The sequence below is a fragment of the Hermetia illucens genome, chromosome 6 (genome assembly GCF_905115235.1).
Source record: "Hermetia illucens chromosome 6, iHerIll2.2.curated.20191125, whole genome shotgun sequence".
Taxonomy (NCBI): domain Eukaryota; kingdom Metazoa; phylum Arthropoda; class Insecta; order Diptera; family Stratiomyidae; genus Hermetia; species Hermetia illucens.
Window position 1 is genome coordinate 6,345,664 of NC_051854.1, and position 26,000 is coordinate 6,371,663.

General features: G+C 41.1%; 1 protein-coding gene across 3 annotated transcripts in view; it reads right to left on the reverse strand.

Annotated features, from left to right (window-relative positions):
• Nucleotides 1-26,000, reverse strand: part of LOC119660441 (maternal protein pumilio) — a 698,863-nt gene that overhangs the window by 290,359 nt on the left and 382,504 nt on the right. The window lies entirely within an intron of this gene.

Below are 26,000 nucleotides of genomic sequence, written 5' to 3' on the forward strand. Positions count from 1 at the left end.
AGGGACAACTCTGAAGCAGATAAGCCAATAAAAAGTAGTGTAGAGTGGTCAGCCTAAAACAGATGAGCTTGATCACGTTTCTCCTACCACTTGGATAGGTATAGCTAGGGATGACAAAGGTGATCTCACTTAAATCGTGGCGGACATTTAGTGGTTAAGTATGGAGACGTAGAATTTTTATATTTTTTCGGAGCACTCTAGTCCGCTTCGAGCCTTCGGTTTTCAAAGACATCTGTCCAGTCTTTTCAGTTATATGACCGCGTCCGCCAGTTTCTTATCACTAACAAAAAAGTGGTATCAGTGTCGACCGAGCCTTTCTATCGTTTTCTCGACTTCTCAACCGGTCTAGAGCCTTCGATTTTCCCTTTGGGTGTTTTCGAGTCATTCGTTCGTTGAACGCGGAAGTCCATAAACGTCCTTACCTCAAAGACAAAAGAAAAACGAACCTAATCCAGTATGAAGCGTGAGCCTGAACGGAAGCCTGCGAAGGAAGGGATATAGGGATACATTGAAGGCTCCAAAACTCAATTGTTTATGTCTCATTGAATTCAAACTAAAGATTTGACCTGCACTCAGTGCGAATGTTTTCTGAACAAGGACTCTTAGTTTTCCTGCAAAGCAAAAACTTTTGGTTTGCTGAGCACTTAACTATAGGTTGACCAAGGATAGGCTTTTTTTTACTAAGCAAGACCTTTTAGTTTCTATGAATAGGGAATTTTTTTAGTGTCACTGGGTAGGGAGTTTCAGTTCTGCTCAGCAAGAACTTTTTCGATTTTTTTCTGAGTGGGCTTATCGGCCTTAGCTTTTGCTGAGCAAGACCTTTTTATTTTACTGGGGAAGAAATTCTGGTTTTATCAAGCAAGGACATTTCGTTTTACTTAGCAAGGACTTCTGCCTTAACTGGGAATGACTTCTAAGTTTACTGAGTAAGGCATTTCAGTTCTTCATTGTCCTTTGAAAGGAGCCATGGCGTCAAGGTAGGACATGGTATTCGCAATTTTATGCGGAAGTCAAAAGTTCGAAAAAGCAAACATATTACTGGCAGGTCACCCACAGAGCAATAAACCACTTATCTATGTAAACCTGTTTATTAAGAATCGAAATCTGAACATTCAAATCCGAGCACCATGGGTGTCCCACATGACGTCTGGGAAATATTTTGGGGCTCCACCGATGGTGCACGTTGGTAAACATCCAGATAAGACCTGTTTGACAAATATCACCACTCCCACTTGTGATAAATCTTAACGCCTCACAGTCCAAAGTGTTGTATCTGCACCCACTTCACAAGTTTGGATATTTAGATAAATTCTACGCTTTTATTTGCTTCACCCATCCGTGAAAGCATACACCTCAATCTAGATTGTTGGCTCTGCCTAGCTCCATCTCAATTACCTACTATTGTTGACAAATTAGTCAATTGAATGAATAAACGACTAAAAGAAAAAAAAGCACTTAAAACTATTCGCGTACAATGACTCACAAAATTGATGTGTCATAAAACAACAGAAAAATGCTTGTCCGATTATCTTTGGACTGGGCGATCTATTGCAAAGAGATAGCTTTTAAGTCGCCATAAACTCAGTTTATGCTATTTAGTGTTTACTTTGAAAGAAAGCTAAAAGAATCTACCGCCGGTACATACCCACTGAACACGTTGATGGTTCAAGGGAAAAATGGAGGAAAATAGGAATATAAAAGACAAGATAAAACAAACTTGGCAAAATAAATATGTGCTTTTTTACGAGGGAACAAAACGTTGATTGTTTAGGAAAGAGAGGAAAAAAAGTTCCATTTATTTCGGGCCTTTCATTCTTCAGCGAACCATTTTGAAAAGTTTTCGTGTTAGTTTTACAATGGCATCAATGGTGAGGAGGCTAAAAGATGCGAGATAAAAGCCAATTCATCAGATAGAAAATCAGGAGTTGTTAAGATATGGCGACGAAAAGTATTGTCCGCTGAGAGTAAATACTTGGATAAATGAGCTGTCGTGTGGAGATGAAATACGTGGTTTGCATTTAGGCAGCGCTATTAGTGACAAAAGATGCTAATTGAGAATTCCTTACTATGATAACACGCTTTTAAATGGAGATGATGGTACCAATCAACTTCGAAACATTGTTCATGGTATTTTCTCACGTTTCCTGATACGGCTGAGTGTATTTGGGAAGTCAAAAGAACGCGCTCACGTCACCTGGGGTTGTTCTGTTTTTCAAATATTGAAGAAAAAGGTTTCCATGGATGAGGCGTGATGGTCGAGACGATTGATCGCCAACCGTTTGACCCCGGGCGTGAATCTCAATTGGTCATGGAATGTTCGCGATCATTCGCTGTTATAGGTTTATCACTTGAGCAGTATTATTGATACTGATAATGCAATTGAAGCACGGTCTCATTGAAAATTAAATAGGGGAAAAATATGAGGATTCAAAAAATCAGGCCTGAAAGGGCGAACAGACGCATACATAGTGCCAGAAATAGCTAACAAAAACTATCGTGAAACTATGCGAAGGAAACATTCTCCATTCTCCAGTGAAAAGCTTGAAGCTGAAGTCTTATCTAAACTGCATGGATATTACACGTGGCTGAGACCCTACAAGAAGGATCATGGGAGCAGACATCAAAGACGAAAATGGTCTGTTTGAAGCTTATTGTTTCACAGTTATCAGACGGCGAAGGAACTTTCCACAAAAAGTATTCGATTTATTTGGGGTTTACATCTAGTGCCTCAAAACTAGCGCATCGATATGGGATGGCGCTGACACGGGAAAAGAAGTACTTCGGCTTCAGGTGCTGGGAAGAATAGGGGGAGAAGGGATCATAAAGAATTTAGTAATTAGTTTTGAAATAATGATGTCCTCACTACTCCAAAAACAACCTGTACTTCTTTCCCTACAGTTGACAGTGAAAAAGGAAGAGGTAAGAGACCATGGCTCAGATTGCGCGATACTGTAGGTCAGCACGCCACACAGTTTTTAGGGATATCGAATTGGTAGACATCGGCACAAAACCGGGATGTCTGGAGTTCCTTACTAAGGCAAGCAGATATCGGTTGTTGTGCAGTTGATGACGATGATGGCGAAAATTATTTGTGTCTTCTATCCCACTAAGGCACCTCAACCATCTCCGCCCAGACTTTTACGATGCTGAAGACCTCAAAGCGGTATACTTCAACCGTGGGCGTACTAATTAGGTCTCTCATTGCCCTGGCTCTAAAGTATCCTTTCGAAGACGTAAGCTCTGAATCCATCCACAATTAGTTGAACCAACTACATTTTTGGTACCCGACATCATCCTGACACATTCGCGCTCGAGCTAAGTTCGATATTATATCTACGGTGTCGATCGTAGAATTGTCCAAATCGCCTCTACAGTGGGTCAGATACATCATACATACACCAGAGATGCTTAAACATGCTGATAAACCTGTCGGGCTGGGACTTGGAGGAAGAGTGCCTAGTGGTGACAGCGTGCAAAATGTTCACCAATCCACCAGATCATCTTTTCCTCTAATGTGGTGACAACTCCCGCAACAGGAAACTCAAGAAAATTCATCCAGCGTCCTCAAAAAGAAAATGAATATGTTGAGTCCTAAGCCTCGGAGAAATGCTAGAGCGATCACCTCAGTCGACGCGGCAGGACGGGTCCCGATGGGGAAGGTTCTAGACGCATGGACGGCGTCAGGGCGTAAGTAAGTTAGCCCGAGCAAAACAAATACTTGTCTGCACGCTGTCGCAAGAGCCTTTTGGATAAGGTGCATTGCGCTCTACAAGAAAACTGCCAAAAGCTTAGACATAGAACGCGGACGCGGTAAAAATGGCTATAAACTCTTTTTGGATAGCCAACACACTCAATATGGTGTTGGCATTGCTATCTCAGAGGGTTTCTATGATGCCATTAAAGAAGTCGAACGATTTGATGATAGGCTGATGAAGCTCAACATCATATCAGCTGATCGCACTCCTCACTTCTTCATCGCATACGCACCACAGGCAGATTGACCTGATGCCGGGAAAGATGTTTTCTGGCAACTTCTTGATGCAAAGATCTGTAATGCGCCTAATGATGACTATATAATCAGTGCCAGCGATCTTAATCATGGCACAAATAACTACCCATACAATCGAGTATGGTAGGTTAACAAATTAAGTTCGAGTAAGGGCAGCCTAAGCTAAAAATTGGTCACGTCAGAACAGCGACTGTTCAGACACTGTTTTGCCTAACAAAAAAACTAGTTTGCTGCTACGAAAAATTGTGCTGCAAGATGTCCATACATACGTCAGAGGAACTAGCTCCACGATGAATGGTTCTGACCATTCTAAGATCGTAAGAGGTCCATCCACTTTCGCTTACTTATTTGTGAGTTATTTTTCCGGAGGGAACGAAGGATATTGGTTGATGATATATCTGACTAACGCTATTGATCTTGAATGTGACTAACACCGAAATTCTAGGTATTTGTTGGGTAAAAGAATGGATAGAAAAAAAACTTCCTTTATTTTTTAGCCTCTAATTCCTCTGGGCCGCGCCATCATCCCATCCGCAGGCACTCTAGACGAAACTTTGGAATTGGTGTAAATTTGACATCCTTTGCTTTCCTGGAATTGATTTCAAATTGACACTGTACTCTAAAAGTTGCCTTAACCCCAGACAGTTTTAGCCCTTCAGATTATTCGTTCATCGCTTGAAGTACCGCATTTGCTCATAGATTCTCTGGGTGGATACTATCTTGAGGTTTGACTGGCATAGGTGACCCTGGGTACCAACTACGAGAACTCTCTGATTTGAACGCGTACATTTAATACAACGGGAGTACCACGAGGCCAAGTGCTAGCTCCTCCGATGTAAAGTTTCGACGCTTTCGATTTTAAAAAACACTAGAACTATTGGCTTTACGGATGACCTGGCTTTGGTTGTGATCATAAAATAAGGAGGTGTATGCAATAGAAATAGTAGAAGCGTTCTCTGTTCCAAGGTTTGGTTTGATCTTAGTGAAGGAGAAGATGGAAGTTCCGATAATTACGAACCGCAGGAAAGATACACTACCAAGGTGGAAATCAATGGGAACATAGCTTTTGGAAGACGACTTAAGTTTGACAAGTGGTCTTTAGATCCAATTTGGAATTTCCCTCATTAACGACCCCGGAGATTTAAAACTTGGGCACTTTCTTACACAGCGAGTCCCACCTTTAGGGGGATTTCCGTTCAGATGTAAATACATGTACTCCATAATGAAATAACTATTTCAGTAGAGAGAGAGCTGCATCCTTTTTTGAATGACTGGCCTAGGGTGTATTATCAGAAAAGTAGTTCTAAAAGTGGTCCAATGTTCTTAAAACAAAAGGGAAGGAAGAGTATTAATGATGATCCATCGTTACAAGGCAGTGAAGGAATCTTTCCCATAAAGAACCAAAGCCCCGCCGTGAGTGGCACATCGGGGTATACTGAATACAGGCAGTTACACTAGAAATCCGTAAGGAGCTCTACCCGCGGAACGGGCACCATGAAATTAAAATAGGGACCCAATCGCCAACAACCGATTCGGAATACATTCTCTAAGAATTCTTTCGGAGCACATGCTCCTTCAGGACCATCGGAGCTCCCATGATACTAGACAGACTTTGGTGTAGCTTGATGGCAAGAACCACTTCAGATGAGTCCCTTGCAGACTCGGGTCTGATCGTCCTCTTCGAGACGGACAGAAAGATCTGATAAGAGGTTCCACCCGTCGCTAAGTGCAAATTGCCCCATCTACCAGCTATTCGATAGATGGTCCCCCAACAGCTATCAAGTATGGTCCAAATTCGGTAGTCTCAAAATTTTAAAGGTTTCTGCTACCATCACGACTTCCAACTTTTTCAAACCTTGATTTCAAATTATCTTGCACCCAAGTAAAAACTAAAAAAATAGCACCTTGACAAATTTCAATCACGTTTTTAAATAAAATCATCTCCTTCAAACACATCATGGTCTAAAAATACCCAGTAGCACTTAGAAAACAAGACACGACAACTTGTCATCTATTTGAGGCTCATTTACCATTTACCTACAGAAAATCAGCCAAAGTCCCACCAAAAAAATAATACCAAATGGAACTTCAGATACTTATTTCGTTCTAAGATTTTTTCCTGCTTTCTCACTAGCCCCCAATGCCTGCAACATTTTAATAGTCAAATCACGAAATGTGCTTGAATTTTTGTTTGTAAATTTTACTTTACTTTTAAAACATCTTTTATTTCTGTATTTTCCATTAAAATATTTATGTTAAAAGCTAAAAGAAAGTAATTTGAGAACCCAAGACACCATCAAAATTGTGATGGCTCTCATTAATAGCGTCTTTTTCAGCGACTGGTTTAGTGACACATTTTCTGGGTTAGCTTTGAGTTTTTTTTTGTGATATCATTTCGTAATTTATCTAAAACGAGTTTTTTAGATAGTTCATCATTGGATGGTTAGTCAAGGTGTGAACAGATTGTAGTCATGTTTCATATTTATCAAGAAATCACCTTGTTCCTATCCTCTCTTTCCTTGGTGATTAATTATGAGATGTATGCGAACATCTTTCTTTGAAATCAGGTTTTGAAGGATATTCGTAATTGCATCGAGCTTGCAGATCAGGTTCCTCAAGATTGGTGTCTTGAACATTGAAAGCAGGTTGTTGATAGTTTAGGTGATCCGCAAGAACCAGTAGGTCCGGGTATGGAGTACACTTCCCATTGGGTCTCGTCATCAAAACTGATTCATTCTTGAAAAGTTTTCTATTTCTTTCAGTAGTTCTGTCTTCATAGTTGACGTATGGAGTCAATCTCATATTACTTGGAAGATTGAGTACAAAAAGCAGCAAAAAATGTCCGCATGTACAGTATTTCGGGAATCAGTTGTTCCTTTTGCCTTTTTTGACATTCCAATTTACGAAGGTATAGTGTCTCAGGAATCAGTTGTTCTCTCCTTCTATTTTTTGGTTCTCTCATTTTCCAAAGTACGGTATGTCGGTAACCAACTGTTAACCACCACATTGTGAAAATTTTAACAGAAATTTTTCAAATCAACTAAGGACGCAAAACGTAATTTGATTGTGCCAAACTCAAAGCGCATTTTAAAGGAGTTATGAAGATTTTAAGTGAGCGCAATGCGGATTACAAGATTTCCCAAAAACCTTGCAATATTTTACTCATTTTCGGATGCATCAAATCTGGAAAGCTTCCTTTAGAGATAAACCTAATTACGAGTAGAATAAAGACTATCATTCTTCAAAAAATCTCATTCCACGTATTATCAACTCAAAATCAATCTCCATCTACTTACTGAGACTTTCCTATATCCCAACCCCCAAAAGATACTCAGAAATTTAGTTCCTCCACCCCCTCCAGGGATTTCCGTCAGGAACCAAATTAAACAGAGCCAGGATACGCGCATCTGAATTTCTAAAACAAAAGGGGATATCATAACAATTTTCTAGGAAGATCGATGAGAAAAGGTGACTCCGATTAATATCTCTTTGGATTTTGATCGATTTGTAGCAATTTATTGCCAATAGGCAGTCATAGGCTATCGTCTACCGTAATTCCCTTGCGTCAAAGTACCGTCTGGGGATTCCATTACATGTAAATTGGTTTCAGGATAGCCATTTGGCGTATGATTGAAAGCTTTTTCCCTTCTTCTTCCTATCGGCCTCCATGAGATGGTAAGATAAGAAAGTTTTAACGGAATAAAGATAGATTTTGGACGGGACGAATCTTTTGAATAAGATGACATGACGGGAATAAAGGGAAATAGAAAGGGAATTAAGATTGATAGCTAAGAAATTGTTAGATTAATAATAAAAGATGAATGAATGTAGGACGTTGTCGAGTGGTATTTTGTTCAGTTTGAATTTATTTTGTGGTTCCTTGTGTCACCTTAATGGGTTGGAGAGTTTGCTTTGTAATATGGGGAATATCCTTGAAGAAAATTACATGTTATAATATTAGCCACGAAGGAAGTAGTTATGTGAAGGGCTTAAAAGCATAGAACTGAAGGCGGAGCTGACTAAAATAGCGTTATCAACTGCCGGAAATAAAGCTGAACCTGCAGCCGTTTAATACAAGCCATGGAGGCGGAGGGACATGGTCCGGACACGTACGTCTTAGAAGATGATCCCGAAGAGACTGAGAAACCTACGGAAATGACAAATGCGTTGTTTAGAATGTTGGAAAAGATTTCCAATGATCAGTCGAGTGGCCTAAGTGGGCTGAAATAGCGACCTAAGTGAGCTGAAGAGTCACTTCGACGCCAAAATCAATCAACAAGCAAGCAAGCGAGTGAAGATAGGAGACGTCCATCTGAAAACCGATCAACAAGCAAAAGAGATTAACAAAAAAAGTGAAATGCGAAGCCAGAAAACCGCTCTATTAAAAATGAACTTAGCTAATTTTAAGACAACCGGAGGGAATGGAAATGACAGGTCAGAAAAACCTAAAAGCATCAATGTTTGATAGACAAACTTCCTGGAGTATTTACAAGACCCAGTTCGAGACTGTTACGATAAGCAATGGATGGAATCAGCAAAAAAGGGCCAGAGAGTAGAGTTACTTTACTGATGCAAGCGCTGGTCCTTTGATATGGGGGACAACATATAAAGAACATCTATAAAACGGAGCTTCAAAATAGAGTCCAGAAGAGCAGGCCGACTTTACAGCAACTCGCCCAAGACATTGAAAGATTGGTCTTGCACTCCTTTCTGACAATGGACCAGGGAAATAGGAATGAAGTTGCTGTGGATGGGTGTATCCAGGCTCTGCGTGATGCAGCAGATGTTAAAACTGGCTGTCAAGAAAACTTTAAAGGAAGCCTGGACATACAGGTTAAAATTTGAAGCTGCAAAACACACATCAAGGACTCACTCTAGAGTTCGAGAACTAACGGACGCATGTGAATGTCAAATAATGACCACCATCCGTTGCTAAACTTGCCATCAGTCTGCACATCTAAGATGCAACTTTTCTGCAGTTGCTAGGTAGAAAGGATTCGAAACACCACACGAATGAGGCAAACGAGTAAGTATCAACTTTGTGGGGAAGAAGTTTGCTAGTAGAATGGCCGCCCGTGGAATCGTCATTGTAATCTGTCGAATTCGCCGTGGCGAATAACAATTGATACTGGTGCGACCAAATCAATACTAAGCAGCAACATGGTAGAAAATAATTTGCTGCACGGAAAAGGACGGTATGCACTCCGACCAGCGACAGAAGAAACGGCCAAAACGTATGGCGAAATAGTATGGGAAACCAAACTGGGCGATTTGAAGTCCTTAGTTATCGATATTACCGATGAATGCATACTTAGAATGGATTTCCTTGGTGCACACGACTGTCAACTGGATCTAGGTTCACGGAAGTGAAAATGACAGAGCATCGAAATCCTTATTAAGGTAACCTCCAACCCAAGTCAAGCCAAACTAAGGGCTGTACTGTGCGACGACTAATATCAAAGTTGTCAGCAAATTTGATATAGGCAAAATTCGATGGCAAACTCGGGAACCATCGGTTCTACCTGTTTAAACCAAAGGTGACACCAACATTGCGAAAACTAACTGGCTAGATCACACACCTAGATCAAAATTCCGATAAAAGCGCTCAATGCTTCTGAGAGCGTAAAGAAAGGTAGCATGTTAGGAAACTCTGCACCGATTTCTGCAGTAACGAGAGTTGACGAAGAACACCAAGAACCGCTAACAAGCAATCAGAAGGCGAGGAAAGAAGGTCACTGCAGCACTTCTACGGGCCAGCAATCTGCAAGGAGATCAACATCCAACATGCAGTGAAGCTCCAGGAGAAATTGAGCGACATATTTTCTACTGGGGATGACGATCTTGTAAGGCCCAGTATAGTGAAACATCGAATAGATACTGGTAGGGCAACACCGATACGACAACCTCCAAGGAAGATTCCTCTGACAAAAAAAAATGTTTGATATCAATATGACTACCTCCCAAGTCATATTCACCAGCCTGTAAATCCTGCATTATTTACAGGAACAAATTGAGCCTATCCTGAACACCATCGAACTTAATATCTTTACAGAATTATAATAGCAGACATTGCGGTGTAACCAACGTATTCTCCACGTTAATAATTAGACTTAAATATTACCAAACAGCAACAACCAACCAAAGCATCCTTTTTCATAATGAAAACAAATACGGTGTCCTGAAGCCATGCATGTTTCACTCCTTTTTCAGCACCGAGTTTTCGATAATGATGCAAACTCATTAATGAAATCAGGATGTTATATAAAGCGGCATATTAAAATGTTGCTCCCCAAAAGGCTTAATGCTGTTGAAAACCATACGTTAAGGATTCAAAATCAACGAACATGAATATGCATTAATGTGTATCGGTTGAAAATATCCTGATTGTTATCACGATGGACGGCGGTATCAGAATTTGCTGGATTTCTGATAAAACTCAGCCTTTCAATGTTGGATTTTGTTAGTATCCTGTCCTGTGGCAGAGGGAAGGGAGAGAAGAGGGATATCCGTGAATTCCCGCACTACAGTCATTAGGAGAGTAAAATGAAAAAGGGGGAAGGAACCAAAAAGGAAAATGGGCCAGTACTCAAGAAGATTTTGGACGAATTCGTCTAACTGGCATACCTCATTAGATTCGACCAGTGCATGTTTCTGTAATTAATGTGACCCTTGGCCCTCATAGTAGCAGAGGAAACCCGCAAGGATTTAATATCCCTGAGACTGTAAGCTCTTGCAATATACTAGGTAGAAAAGCATGCAGGAAAAGGACATAGTAGCAAAGAATGTTTAAGGACCAACTAATTCATCTAATATCAGATGTCATCCCTCCATTTTGCTGCTTGTCTCCGGGACTATTTTTCGCTCCAAATATGCTGAGGTTTCCCAAACAGAGCATTGCATCCCTTATTCGGTAGGAAATTTTCTACAGCAATAAGACTCAGATTCAGGACTTCCTGCCCATTCAGTATTCCCTGCATATCTCATGCGACCACTCCAACAAAAGCCTAATTAATATTCTTTTAAAAACCCACGTGTATCCCTCGATTTCAAGGACTCACCTAACCATATTACCAATAATCATTTACCACTTTTGAAAAAAAGAATCCTTTTTACCTCAAAATCATTTTCTCCACCTTATTCACACCCTTTTATCCAAAACCCTACTTTCCTATTGTCTCCAACAATCCTTTTGATCACTTCTACCTTTCAGCCGGCATTTCACAAAGGCACTCGACAGGGGATTTATGTTATTATATCGTCAAAATCCAGGCAACATTCGATCCTAGAATAAGTCACGTGGCATAAATGTTAATCCTTGTTCGATATGTATGCGACTGAACGATTAAAACGCTTATAGGACTGAACGGTAACAAACAAACAAAACGTGGCGATGACGGTGACGGTGACTTGCAATAGATGTAGGGGTTGGTTAGCGCGTCGATGGCATATGGAAAATGGTTTATGTAATTATAAAGGAGAATCCTCTGGGGATTTTTTTTCCATTGGTCGTGGTTTGAACCTTTCAAAGGGACTGGGAATGAATGCGATGTCATCTCTCTCTGTAAGGGTGGGTTTAAATTAGGAATAATGCAATACGGTCGCTAGGGTAATTGGATGAATTTTTAGTGTTCCAGGAAGCAGGGAATTCAAGGAAATAGAAGTTCTTTTGAATGCATTCGAGGCTATAGAGAAAACTAATCTTGCTTGCTAATCATCACTTAAAGGTCATTTAAATACCCCAGCTAGAGCCTGAACGTTTAATTCTTTTTGTTAGAACGATCATATAACGAAGGGATGGACAAGTAGTAAGATGGGAAAAACTTATGGAAGGACCTGAAGGCAAATGAATCCTGAAATGAAATGCGATCCTTAGGGGCTCTTAAAAAGCCTGCCATACTTAAAAACATCAACGGGAGAAATAAGTTGACGAGGCGAAATGAAAATTTGACCCGAAATATTAGGTTCCTCTTATATGGTCAGTATAAACTTTCATCACCTGTGACACTAATTGGTTCAGGAAAGGAATCCTTACCGATCATGCTTTATACTTCCCTCAATGCATTATTCTTTTTCCTTCTTCTACCGTTTTTCCGATTTAATAATGGGGTCAGCTACTTCCTTCACTACCTAGGAGTTGCTCATACTTTGTGTTGAATTCATATGGTCTCCTTAGTGCCCTACGAGAGGTTGCCAGACCGTAAAACAAGGTGTCACTTTGGAGACCAACCACAGAGGAAGAAGGAATTTGCAGGATGTAAGGCTTTGAAAATTCAATACACTACGATTTTAAGTAGGTAGGTAGGTAAGGGGGAGATCAAACGCCGGCAAATTGACCGATTGATATCAAAGGACTGTGGTGATTCATTAAGTGAAAATTGTAGCATCTAATTTTGCAAAACCATATAACAAATCTTCTCAACAGGATCCTGATGCTCCGTGGAAATCTTTAAGGTGGATTTTTACGAAAATCTCGCTATTTATAGCGCATCCTAGAGCCCGGAAAAGTTAGCAGAAACAGATGGGAAACCATGATTCCAGCGCTCAATTCCTTAAACAAAGGAGGAGGTAATGACCAAGCGGGAGCAGCTGCCATCTCGCTTAATTACAAAATAGTAAAAAACCGTTTGAATTCATCAAGGAAAGGAAGGGCATCTAGCAGAACATATGGGTCATGTTAGGAGATATCAGCTTGGTGCTCCTGGAAGATGTGGAGGACTACGATTAGCAGGGGATAGGATGCCCTGGCTACAAGCGGTTGACTTGATCTTGGCGGAGCAAAACATAGAAGTAGCCATGGTCTCAGACGGCAGAAGGAAGAGTACTATCAAATTGGAAGTCTGCAGACATATGGTCATACCGTAGCCGTCTATCAAAGGCTTAGGAGCGGTGAAGTTGGCCTTCAAGGGTGCTTGCCAATTCATTTTTCAAAAGGTGACTAACACCGCTACGGCAATTACAAAAATGCTACCAACTGCCAGAGGGTAACACACCCTAGTCCCACATAGTTGAAAATTGCCCATAGATGAAATATTACGAAATGTATTCCTTGATTCGCAAGGTGGAGTGATCCTTTTCTTCTTCAGCCTTTGTCCCATTCAGAATACGGGTCGGCTCGTCGTGATCCGTTTCGCCATTTTGCTCTCCCAGAGACGTTATCTAGATGCAGTCACGAGGCCTTCAAACCATCATCCAGCGTATCCACCAAATCGATTGAGGATATCCGCATTTCGGATGTGATCATGGCGTCCTACGTGACATCTTTGTCTTCATTACAGTCTTTTATAATCAGAACCGTAGACCGCGACAAAACGGACAACACTGAGGTTAATTTTGGATTTCAGACATTTGTTCATATGTATGTCACAAAGAACAACAGCTGTGAAACGCCACTTCATCCATATTGTGCTAATGCATGAAGCAATATTTAAATTGCTCAGCTCTAGGTAGGTCACTGCCATTGAGGGCGATAGTGCCTGCTTCATCGGTCGTCAAAAATTCTGCTTTATTCAGATTCCGCCTGTGACTATGTTGGCTGAGTAGATGATTCCATTTTTGAACAAGTTGCTCTAGACCAGCTTTGACAGAATGCTTGATCTCTTGAATGTTGTAAGAAGTAAGCACCAAGTGGCAACGTCTGTCATCACACTTGGTGCCAAAATAATAAAGCTGATCGAATTCATCAAGGAGAGGAGAACGATCTACCAAAAAAAAGGGTTATTACAAGAAATATCAAGCTGGCGTATTAGAAGCTAACCCCCCCCCCCTTCCTTCCCTCAGGATATGGGTAATAATAAGCACGTCTTGATTACAAGGAATTGGCTTCATCTGGAATCGAATATCGCAGGAAGAGGAAGACTATCAATGTGGAAGTCTGTGAACATATGGCCATCTCTAGTCGAACGCAGAAAGTCACATACCCTCGCCTCACGAAGTAAGAGATTGCTTATAGGTGGAGTATTACAAAAGGCATCGCCCTGTTCTCTCTTTTCACAGCTGAAGTGATGCGCTTCGTCAAGCCCAATGCGTTGCCTATGTGGCAAGCTTACAGAGCTGATAGAAGATAAATTTGGCTTGGCACCCTCATGGTCCAAAGGGACAACAGCAAGGTCGGAGCCGTTCAATTGCAGGCAACACAGAACGAGCCCTCGAAAGTTGAATACATGACCAAGCTCATTTCTAATATGACGGAATGATTTCAAAGAAGCGGGAGGACATGACATACCACAGTATGCAGACGTCGTGTCCTGGATTTAAGAGAAGTTACCAAAACTCAAAAGGCGGTTGACTACTTTTGCAAGAGCAAATAGCGAAGGAGCAGGAAACCAATTCGTCTACCTAGGAGCCTCACTCCCGAAGGACGGAATCGAAAAACATGAAATCCAATGGCAGATTACTACTGCTCATAAAGCACTTTATGTGGTCTTTCCCATAATGAGATGCCTGGCGAATCAGATACAATCATGAATTGTATGAATTATTTGACAATCCATCAGCATCGATGTTAGTCAAAATCTGGAAATTGCAATGAACTGGCCACATCGAACGAATACACGACGGAAAGACTCCGAAATAAGTGCTGAAAGGCAGAGCCGATGGTAGCCAATCAAAAGGGAAGCCAAGGAAACGTTGAGATGACACAGTGGACGCAGATTGCAGATCAATTCGAAGATTGGCTAACTGGAGAGCGCGCTCTTTGGATTGAGATAATTGGAGAGGCCAAGGCTCCATTTGGGTTGTAGCGCTATCGAAGAAGGAAGAGGGAGACTTTCCGGGCTGGATCATCTTCCCCTGTAAGAATTAGATAACTCGCCAACCATAGCCTGTTCCGTTCGATTTTATTCATAACTAAATTGACGCGATATAACTTATACATGTTTCAGTTACGCAGGAAACCATTATTCTGTGAAGGACTAAAAATTCTTGGGAAGATTTTCCTCTCCAACGCGATCAAGAGCTCGTAATTGAATAAGTTCACAAACTTCTTGAGGAAGTAATGTTTGCCGATACTTGATCGTTAACGGATAAAATACGTCTTAGTCCCGCCATAGGTCCAGATTTACACGATATTACAAGTCCACTTCCTACAGGTCATCTGGGTCTACCAAATCAGACCATGGTTCTTTGAATGTAATATTTTAGTGGAAGGACCAGGGACACTGGCCTACCTTTTCGTGGGAACCCGAGGAAGTTAAAATATTAGTTCTATTTTGGGAGAGATGGCGATGAACATTCGCCAGTTATTGCGATATTATTCACTTGCAGCTGTACTCTGTAATGAATTTGGATACATCAGGGTCTTCCATTAACTGCAGACCTGCTGTCAACCAAGGAGATAATCACTTTACGAATGGTTCCCTATCTTAAGTTCCGGATGCACAGAAGAGTATTTCAAATTTAGGCGGAAAAACAAGCCCCTGCGAAGTGGTGTCTTCTCATCAAAGCCAGTACTCTATATAGCTTCCGTACAAAGATTGCGACCAATAAGAGATGCATGTTTCAGTTAGAAGACAAGATGTTGGAAGTCTTGCTGGAATTGTCCCCACTTTGATCCTAATTTAAGAGGACTGTTTGGAGGAACGTCTACATCCCTTGACTGCAGGACACTAACAACCTAAAATTCAACTACCGAAAGAATCATACTCAGAAAGCTGGTATCGGTGTCATAGTATCAAAATTCCAAGTGCGTTTGACATGTTCCTCGCATCTATCTAGTTGGAATGGTTCAAAGCGTTAACTACTAGCTAATCTAAATCCCTTCTAATTGCAATCTGGAGACCAAATCTCCCAAGACTCAGTGGACTTAGAGCTTTAGCGAGTGTCTATGTACATGTTTTTCAACAAATTTACTCCTTTGAAAAGAAAGATTAAAGTCTCAATACATACTCTCCCCCACATATCCTTCCATCAATAATTCCCAACGTCTGTTTCCAATTGTATCCCATAATTGTGACCACTACCACCACCCCCAAGCCAAGCAATTTGTTATAACTGCATTCCTCTTAAATCATAATGTATCTCATCCGTGACACACAAAAGGATTCATCTCATTCTCTTCAGGACCTCTTGCCCCAACCCCAACTATTTGACAGTGGATGTGTGTTTTTTAGTAGAACTCATAAAACTTAACGACAAGGAAAAATTATTTGAGCAATGATGACGACGACAGCACCCAACTCCAGGAAGAACAACAAACAGACCAAAGAAATCAAGCTGAGAATTCTTGGGGCAATGTATACCCCACTGAGAACAACAGACCAAGTGAATCAAAGAAAGATAGTGCAACTGGTGGGGAAACAATAGCAAAAATCTTTCTGAAGAAGAAGAAAGTATCTTTTAGTCGGATAGTGTCTTTAGTCCTAGAGTTGTATCAAAAGCGTAAGACGCAAAAGTTGTTTTTAAGGCGGTGGTCTTGGAGGATCTAAAATTTTTGTGTTAAGCCCTGTAAAACCGCAGTTTGAAAACAAGATCTGCTGACTTTGTAGAAAGTTAATACAGAGCTTACCAGGCTTTATTTGAAATATGTTGTGATATATCGTCAAAAACGCTGGGAGATTTCAATGCCAACCAGCATTTTCACTGATAAAGCCACACGATTACGCCCTTAAAATCTTCAAAAATCCTTTCACCTTGAACAAAATTGAAGAGAAAAATGAGAATAACAAATTTTTTATGGCCACAAGAAGCAAAATGATTCACTTACACGACAACCGACTGTGTGAAGATTTACACACCAGCTTTTGAGCATTTGTTATCGTATTATATAGACCCCGCTGCTTTCCTCAGTATATTTTTCCGTCCCTGCTATCTGTCCTGTAGCCAACATTCTCCTCCACTCCTTCGCAACTTGTCCTCATTTCATTCTCCATTACGCCTTCTGGCACAACATTATGGTCTTACCTGTGTTCCCGCCATATATCAAAAGCTTCCGCACATATCTCAGCGTATACCTATGAACGTGTATATCCTTCTTAGTTCACGGCGGCACAGGATATCTTTTTGGCATAGTAACGTACAGACATCCGCCAAACATGCAATCACAGTGTGTCTTATGTGTGCGCCTTTTTTTTCGTCTCCGTTTCGTTCCGTTGACGACATGGAGGAAGAAAGCCTTTCGCGGAGAAATTTATTATCGGTTCGATACATTTATCTTTTGGAACGTTAAGGATATATTCTTTTCAATGGTTTTTCGACAAACTTACTATACTTTTACACGATGATATGAAGATACTTTCTACTTCCCGGATAGCGCCAGTGCAATTTTCCTAAGGGCAGGAACACCAATGCGGCTGGCATACTCGGCAATAGCAACGCGCATTGATGATACCAAAAGGACTATCTATTGTAGCCGGTATGCTTCCGGGGAGAAGGTAGCGACCGGGGCAATGAAAATGGCTTCGAAAGATATCAAATCCTTTCAAATGGCTTCCAGATATCTCAAAGAGGTTATTTACAACTCGTTCAGGAACGATGGTAATGATGGTAGTTTACCTGTTGTATGCACTGTCGTGTACTGTGTGCTGAGATCAGCTGAAATTGGTACTTCGTCTTTTCATGGACGAGTTATTTGAAGGATGCCGATTAGATTGGTGAAATATTTCAGTCATTTGCGTAACGAAAATTTTCTGGAGTTTTATATGCATAATATTGCGTGGAAATGTATGGGGAAAACGAGGGATTGCCGAGATGTGTATATTTGGGAGAGAGTCATATTTTTGATTCAAACAGGAAAATTGGGAAACATATAGGCGATGTGATATGACTGAGAAGTTACTCCTGAGATTCATATGGTTTTCAGTTCAAAATTTAGCTTTCGAACACAAGGATTAGACAGTTGATGCAAGAGGAATCGGAAGCTCCTTGATATAAAGTGGACATGGGAGCTACCTTCAAAGCAGGGGACATTGGTTTCGCATCTCTGTAGAAAATCCTGATCCTGAGACCATGGTCCGGAAAAACTAACTTGGCACACAAATCAAGGGGATGACAATCATCCTAGAACAAGCGAAATACTCTATGTCTCTCTACTGGCTACTCATAAGGATCAGCATGTTTCTTGCTATTTAATTTCGTCAGTGATTCCCTTATTAATATTCTCGAGTCTGGTCCTCCCGGCACGAAAGGACACACCGAAAGCAGACTTCGATGGTTGGAAGCGAACGGCAACAGCGGCAGAACTATAATCCTCTTTGACAAATGAGGGTATACCAAGAGCTGGACCGTAGGATGTGAAGCTCATTTAAGGCCTGTAACCTGGAAACAGCATTTGAGAAAAAACCCTGAATTTAATGTTATCTAAAGATTACTGGAACTAGGAAAGGCCTACTTTTAAAATCGGATAACCTCCTTAAAGGATAAAGCTTCGTAAACGACGGAATTACTTGTTCCTGAAGAGAAAAAGCTGTCAAAAAATATTTATGGCAGCCAGAGGACAAATATGTGCTTAAAAAATTCAAAGGATCTGCAAAGACCAAAATATAGGAGCTGTGGCTTCCCCCAATAAACTAAACTAAACTAGGTAATCCGTTCATTGAGGACCTCAGAGGATCTCTAGCTGTAGAGTTGGAGAGCTTCTGAATGCTACGGGTTGACTCTGAAGATCTGAGCCGGCTGGAGTCTGTCCTCTTGCGTTTACTACAGCAGTTATAGTTACAGGAGTTCGGGGCATCAAAACGGCGCAATATAGCGTTAATTGGGTTCCTCGCAGCCTTCGAAGTTTGCCTTAGAATAGTTAAACTTCAGATTTGCAAGAGGAACGTAAGACGGAGCATAAGGCGATTGAGAAAAGCAAGGCACAAAAAGATTAGAGAAGACAACATCAAGAGTGCGATTTACAAAAGTGATGATGACTAAGGTTAAATTAGAGGGCGGCATAGGTGTTCATGAAAGTTGGATGAAGGAAGTATTGGAGAGGGAAGGAAGGCCGAGAGTAGTTATCGAAAAGAGCATAGGAAGGTTAAAGAATGCTGGAAAGGGAAAGAAAACGGTTAGGACTTCTGGTAATCTTCCGAAGAAATCTTCGTAGAGAAGCTGTCAGGGTACCTCGGCCGGTTAACTTGCCTGAATAACCTTCAACGAGCTCAGAATCTAAAGTTCTGTCATCTAACCAGGTTTCAGTAATGCAGATGACGTGATGTTGGAATGCTAAGGCAGATAACTTGAAATTCGACAGCTTGGCCCTTAGACCCCTGATATTTTGATAACAGCGCCTTCAATTATGAAAATTATTCATGTTCTGCGAGGTGAACGTCTCCTCGAAGCTGAGTCCTCGGATAAGGCTTAATGAAGACCCTATGCGGCCAAAAGGAAGATTGAGCGATAGCGTCGAAGTTGTGAGGATATGTAGCTTTCAAAGTCGGGAGAGCCAACTTCACATGGGGGAGAGGTGAACGAGTTGTATTGCCTTGCTTTCGAATTAGGCCAGAATATCGTCGGATGTGGTGGATTAAACTAGCCTCGACACGAATAGTTGCTTCTGTGATGAGGCAACATTCAACATGGGACCGCTGGAGCGACATGAGGTCGAGATGACGGCAGGTATCGCCTGCGGTGCAGCGGTAACATGCATCGATAAGGTAATAGAGAGAATGTGCAGAAGCGCCGGAGTAGGAGTAGTAGGACGATCGTAGTAGGGAATGGGTCCCTCGGATGGGGGGCGATTTTTCGGGATAATTTGGCTTGGAGGGACTGTTATGCAGGTTTGATCTTTTTTTGGTTGCACAAAAACGGTGCAAAGCAGATAATGGCGGGGAATTAGTCGGCAAGGGTGACTTAAGCATGATGCCAGTATTGTTAGCCGCAGTCGCCAGACAGAACCAGGCAGAGGCCTCTTGAATCGACGCTAAAGATGCAGCAGTTCATTTGCATCAGATAGCGTGGTACCACAGCAAGTTTGACAACGATAGGTAATGTCCGGAGAAAATTTTTCTCAAATGTCTAGGAAGGCAGAGGGAATACCTAGGCATTTGACGAGAAAAGTCATACCACGGCACCTACCGCAGGCGCTGAAGAGTTCGCTCAGCCCCGGTACGAAATCGTAAGCCGTCTTCGTCGCCTTTTAATAATCAAAGAATGAGGGGGCCGACCTGAATGAAAAGGACATATTTCTCTAGTTAGCCGATGTCTTTACATAGAGTGGTAATGAATAGCTATGCACAAAGGACTCGCACCAATGGATCACTTGAGCATACAGAAATAAGTCCACCTTGGACACCACCTCTCCAACTAACCGACAATAATACCTCAAAGCAAAGGTTATACCAGGATGACTTTAACTTAACCATTGAAGTACAATTCCTGCTGCCAAAGAACAAATGAAATGAAATTATCCCAACAAGAGCTAGAAATTTCATCACCAAACCATTTCAACTCTCCTTAACCACCATCACCACCGTCATCTTTCCTTTAGCTCCATCTAACGAGACACGAGAAAATTGCATCAAATTTCTGTCTATTCAACGGTTTCCTATGAATACTGGATCGTCTTCGTCCTTAAAAGATGACAGCGAAAATTTTCATTTCACTGAATTCTCCGCAATAATGAAAATGCTTATATATCGTATTATATGTGTTTCGTATTGCCGGTATATTTGTAGATTCAGATAGCCTCCTTTTTCCCCGAACTAGTCCTTCTTTCCGTTGCAAACATTTGAAAATTTTCCTTGAATTTTTTTCTCATCTTCTATATTTTCCATCAACGTGAAATGTGAAAATGTGGAGAGAGACAGAAACTCTTCCTCCTTCTTTTGAAGATTGTAGTTTGGTGTTTCTTTCGAATGGGTACTCTCTCATAATCCTTCCCGAGAATATCCGGATAATAATAACTATTTCAACGATAAAAGAGTCAGAAGCAACGCGACAAATGACAATGGAACTTTTATTCTTTGTGTCGCCATAGTCACTTTATATAGCATGGAAATATGCAGATGCTCGAGGAAATTTGTGGAAATAGTGTGCGAATTGCTTTCTTCAAGGGAGGATATGGTTCCGGATGACGATGTTAGTAGTTTTATGCTTAGCATGAGAAAAGTGATGATAGCGCTGAAGCGGGGGTGGTTAGTTTAATGGACCAAGAAGGTATCTCAAAGGGCGGGAAGGCTTTTCAAAAAGAGTTTGGATAAAGCGACTGACGATTTCGCCCGGGACAATCGTGACTCCCTTTTTTCCTAAAATTTAGGTGGTCTGCCCAAAATAGGAGATCTGAGAAACGATAAAATTGGGAGATACTTTCAGCCGGTGGGTCAGCAAGTGGATGCAGATTCGGAGCTACCTTAACGCCGTTCTCAGACTCCCACTCACTTCTGAAATTCACGTTGATACGCAAATATAATTGTGAAAATGGTTTTATATAGTTTCGGTCTCAAAACTTGTATCCTTATGGTCCTTTTAAAAACAATTGAAGTTCAAGGAAGTTATGAAAAGTTAACGACAACTAACTAACTTTGCGGCTTTCTCAATCAAAGCACTAACGCTAGACCATGTTCTTCGCCTCCCTCTCTCTTATTTTCTCCGATGAATAAGTCCCCTCTTTTATTAATTTTGTCTCTCCCACTACCCTCACACTTCCTCTCATCCAAAAGAATAGTCCTCTCCACCCTCTCACAAAACGAAAACTGTTCTATGAAAATACCTCCAACATCAGAAAAAGCGATAAAATCATTTCGACTCGGTCATGTTAGGGGTTGAGAATCGGAATAGCCACTTCAAAAGGATTCATCCATCTCTGATCGAAGTAGCTATGTGTGCAAGTCATCTCCTTTACAAACATAATTTTGCCAACAGATGAAACAAAAATAATAGTGAAGGCTGGGGGTGGTTGTGGAACTGGAACCATAAGTTCATTCTCTTGCTTTAACGTCAACAGTTTTCACTGGGTGGCTTTATGGTTGCTGTTAAGTAGCTGATGTCCTTCGTGACCAAGAAGCTGCCTTATGCTTTAATGGAGTTAGTATGAATACGATTTTAAAGCAGTAAGATATCAGCTTCATTTCACATATGAGTGCTTGGTTTTGCATAGTATTCAAGGATTTGGTGGACTGAAAAAGGATTGTGAAAATAGTTGAAGATTTGACATATGCCATTTGTACGTCAGCCACAAGACTAGGTGCAGAACCACGCATCGGTTAAAGGAGTTTTATGGAATGAGACAAGAGGGACTGAAATGTTTAAAGGACCCCCACATTGCCGAACCCGGCTAATAAAGAGGTAAGCAAACGTATCTCCGTAGAACACTTCGGGCTTTATGATAGATCACCTAATTAATTGGCTAAATTCAAGTGGATTGCTCATGTCTGAGATAACGGTCGTGAAGCATTTTATGGTGCTACCCTTCCCCCTGCATTTCGACCAAGTTAGTAACCAATCCTACGAAATCGATGGTTAGTTTTCAAAGAAACCAATGTCAATCCGGAAGACTTGTAGGACTCAAGGCTAGAGATCAGCCCTCTCGACTTTGAGGGAATTTATTATTCGGAGTTTCCTGGGTTCACCATAAAATCTGAAATATAGGTTTCGATTAGGCACTTTCTTTTGGAAACATACCCACTTCAGGCATCAACATTTTCAGCCTCCTTATTGACATAGAGAAAATGCTCTCTGACCGGCTCGCCTAAAATGTTTGCTGATCATTTCAGATCTATATTTATACCTAGCCTATGTACCCAATTGAGCATGTCACCTATATTCAGTGTTTTATTGGTACACATCTTGGTACAAGTTTCTACCAAATCTTCCCTCATTTCGGCGACCATTATTTTCCATTCCATGCAGAGATTTCTGCAGATATTCCCACCCACACCACCCCTTTGCCACTTGATAAAGAGCTGAGCTCTGGACAATTTTCAGCTGGCCAATTCCTCATTTGATCCACGGAAAGGCATCCAAGCTCTTTGTATGTAAGTGGTAAATGTCCTTAGCTTCCTGCTGCCGCAAAATCGTCAAGTTGAATAGCTAAATTAAGTGGATCACCGAGACCCAGGTAGTTCTCAATGGCAAAGGCTGATCTAGTTTTAAGGGGACTATATTGTTAATTTGGAGGATTCATTTGAATTTCGAGATTCTTGACATTGAGAAACAATTTCTTATTGAAAAGTCCATCATCTCCCCAGAGAACCTAGAAGAGAAGGGTCGCTTCTAACGCCTGGCTCAATTCAAAAGCCACTTTTACTATTGGAACCCAAAAAACCATTCGGTATTGCCTCTTCATGTCGTCTTGGGTAGTACTTTGGGAAGAACAGTATTCAATGGACTGTTCTTTTTCATTGGGAAAGTGGATGATTTACCAGAGAAGTAATATAGGCTTTAACGAGCCTGCTATGAATGTAATAGAAAAATCGTGGACCTATCTCGAGATGCGATAGCCTTTGGTTTCCATAATCCTGGCATAAGTTTCTAACAGTTCTTCCCTCGTTACTGCGAGTATTACATTTGCCGCGGAACAACACGGTTTCTCAGCCTTCACGAGGTTGATGTGTAGGGGCCTCACTTTGGATTTATATCGGTCTCTGTTCAAGGTAAAGTGTAGCCACTTCCCTTGATTTGCCTGCCCATTAGCTTTCGATTTGAATTGAACTGAATTCATATAAGGTATTACTTCAAGATGTTCAGCTCAGAAAATACGCTCATGGCACCTTGACATATCAGGTACCGCTGCCATCTAGGTTCGGGATGGCACCCATCTTACGGTTTTTGCCCTAGGTCGGAGGATGGTTTTGTTTGTCGACGTAGACTTCTCGCCAAACGACAATCAATACATCGCTTTCGAAATGGTTGACGCAACCTATCGGCGTGCGCCACCCCAAACACTCTTTGGAGGAGGAGTGCATCCTTGGAATGGACGATAGGAGAAAGCTTATAAAGGTGTCGAAGTAAGACTGGAATAAGACTAAAAATGTGGGAGAACTCGCGTAATACCGGTAGGAAAAGCCAGCGGATTGGACCTTTCAAGACGGTTAAGACACATAGTGACCTCGTATCGAAGAACCTAAGGAACTTTTAGAGCCACTTTCATTTAATGAAAACCCGAACTCACTTTCCTCTCCAAATATTTGAACCCCAGTGCATGCTCCCCTACTTTGTGTGAAACACTGACTCAATGGAAGACGCTGCATTTGGTTACTTACAGCTCCTTTAAAATTGGATCCCGACGACGACTCAATCTTTGAGGTTTATAAGTTCCTAAAATCAGGTCATCTCAATGCGCCAAAAGGATTCTTTATTGATTTCCGAAACCGCTATCGATTTCGTCAAGGAGCTTAAATTCACCTTTAAGTTTTCCAAGAACGATAGGGAACCAGTCAGTCAAACATCCCCTTGAACCTATTATCATTTTCTACTTAGCGATAACCATGACGACCTTCTCTTTATATAAGACCGAATCGGCTTCCATCCGTACCTGTGAACGTCCTCCATTCTCATAGTTCTTCGAATATTTCCCTGACACCGAGTGACTGTTGTTCTTTGCAAACTTGAATCCTTACTCCCGTTGTCCTGTTGCCAGGATTTATGACCAACCAAAAGTGATGAGGAACGATAATATTTTCAAATAGCAAAATACTTTTAGGGTCGGAAATCGAAGATGTGATTCCTTTGCAATTTATGAAACCTGATTGCGGAGTATATATTGAGGTTTTTAAGATGGTTGCCCGCAAAATAATTAAATCGCAGGAATGGCATTGTGCTTAGCGGATAAAAATCAAGAATTTTGAATCCCTCAATATTTCCAAGCAGATTTCAACCCCACACCCTCAATGACATCCTCGCGAATCTCGGCAAATCTCTGCCTTATACCTCAAACAATTGACAAACAAAATGCAAATTCAATTTTAATCAATACACATTGACTCATCGCCCACAAAGAAAACTTCCAGAATATTTGTGTCTTTCAACTCAATAAATACTTCCTGGCATCATCACCATCATTATAAGTCAGTTGTAGTCGTCATCGGCGTCCTGCTTGTCGTTATCCTACTCATTATTATCATCAATTCAAATTGAATTCAAAATTTCCCGTTGATTTTCCGTTCGTCGGGCATTTTTTCCTGACATCGCGTCTTCTCATAAGAAAACGCTAAAGATCCGGCTACAGATCAAATCATAACGCTATAACTACTAGAGTCCTTAAAGTCACGCCCTGTCCGTTTCGCTTCTCCTTTTCTCTCTGTCGTTAGCGTTGTTGCACTTGGATAACTGATAAAATGAAGTGGAAAATATGAAGCGCAAGTAGGATTTCCTCTCTATCCAGAAAATTCAGTTTGTGTGTGCCTCCGACCAGCTTTGCTGTCAAAGGACGAAAACTGTGGAATAAATATAAAAATAGCGACGTCATGAACCCGCTCGCTCTTTCCTTCGTTTCTCAGTATCCTCGGTATTTTCATCATTATATATGGTCGCCGTTGGTTCCATGAAACCTAAAGAACTTTATGAATATTCAGAAAGGATACAAAATGTTCAAAGCAATAACGAAAGGGGTTTTCTGATGCTGTCTAGATTTTTATTGAGTTTCCATAGTCGCAATTTATATTCATCAGGACAAAATGTTAAAGGGATGTGTTTGCTAGGTTTGATGAAAATTTTATTGATTTTTGTAGAAGTTTGTAGGTGTACAGTTGATGAAGTCTGTTTGGTAGACGTTAATTTTATTGCAGGAATTAAAGAGAGAGCATCATTGGTAAAGCTTAAAGTTAGGAAAGGTAGTTGACAGGACTAGACAAATAAAAAAAAAATTGGTAGTACCCAATATTCATCACTATAATGAGCCCCCTAAATAATATGGTATCCTGTTAATTCTGTCCTAGAATCCCTCCTGATCAACTTCAGTATTTTGATACCAACGTAAACCATATTCAGCTGGAAGGGATATCCCCTTTTTCCATACAGACCCCAAGAATTTCTCTAGACATTGTTCGGCCTTTGGACTTCAAATTGAACAATCCGAAGCGAAGCCCACCCAAAAAGAGGCAATGAAACCAATCGAGAAGGCCAGCAATGTTTAGGG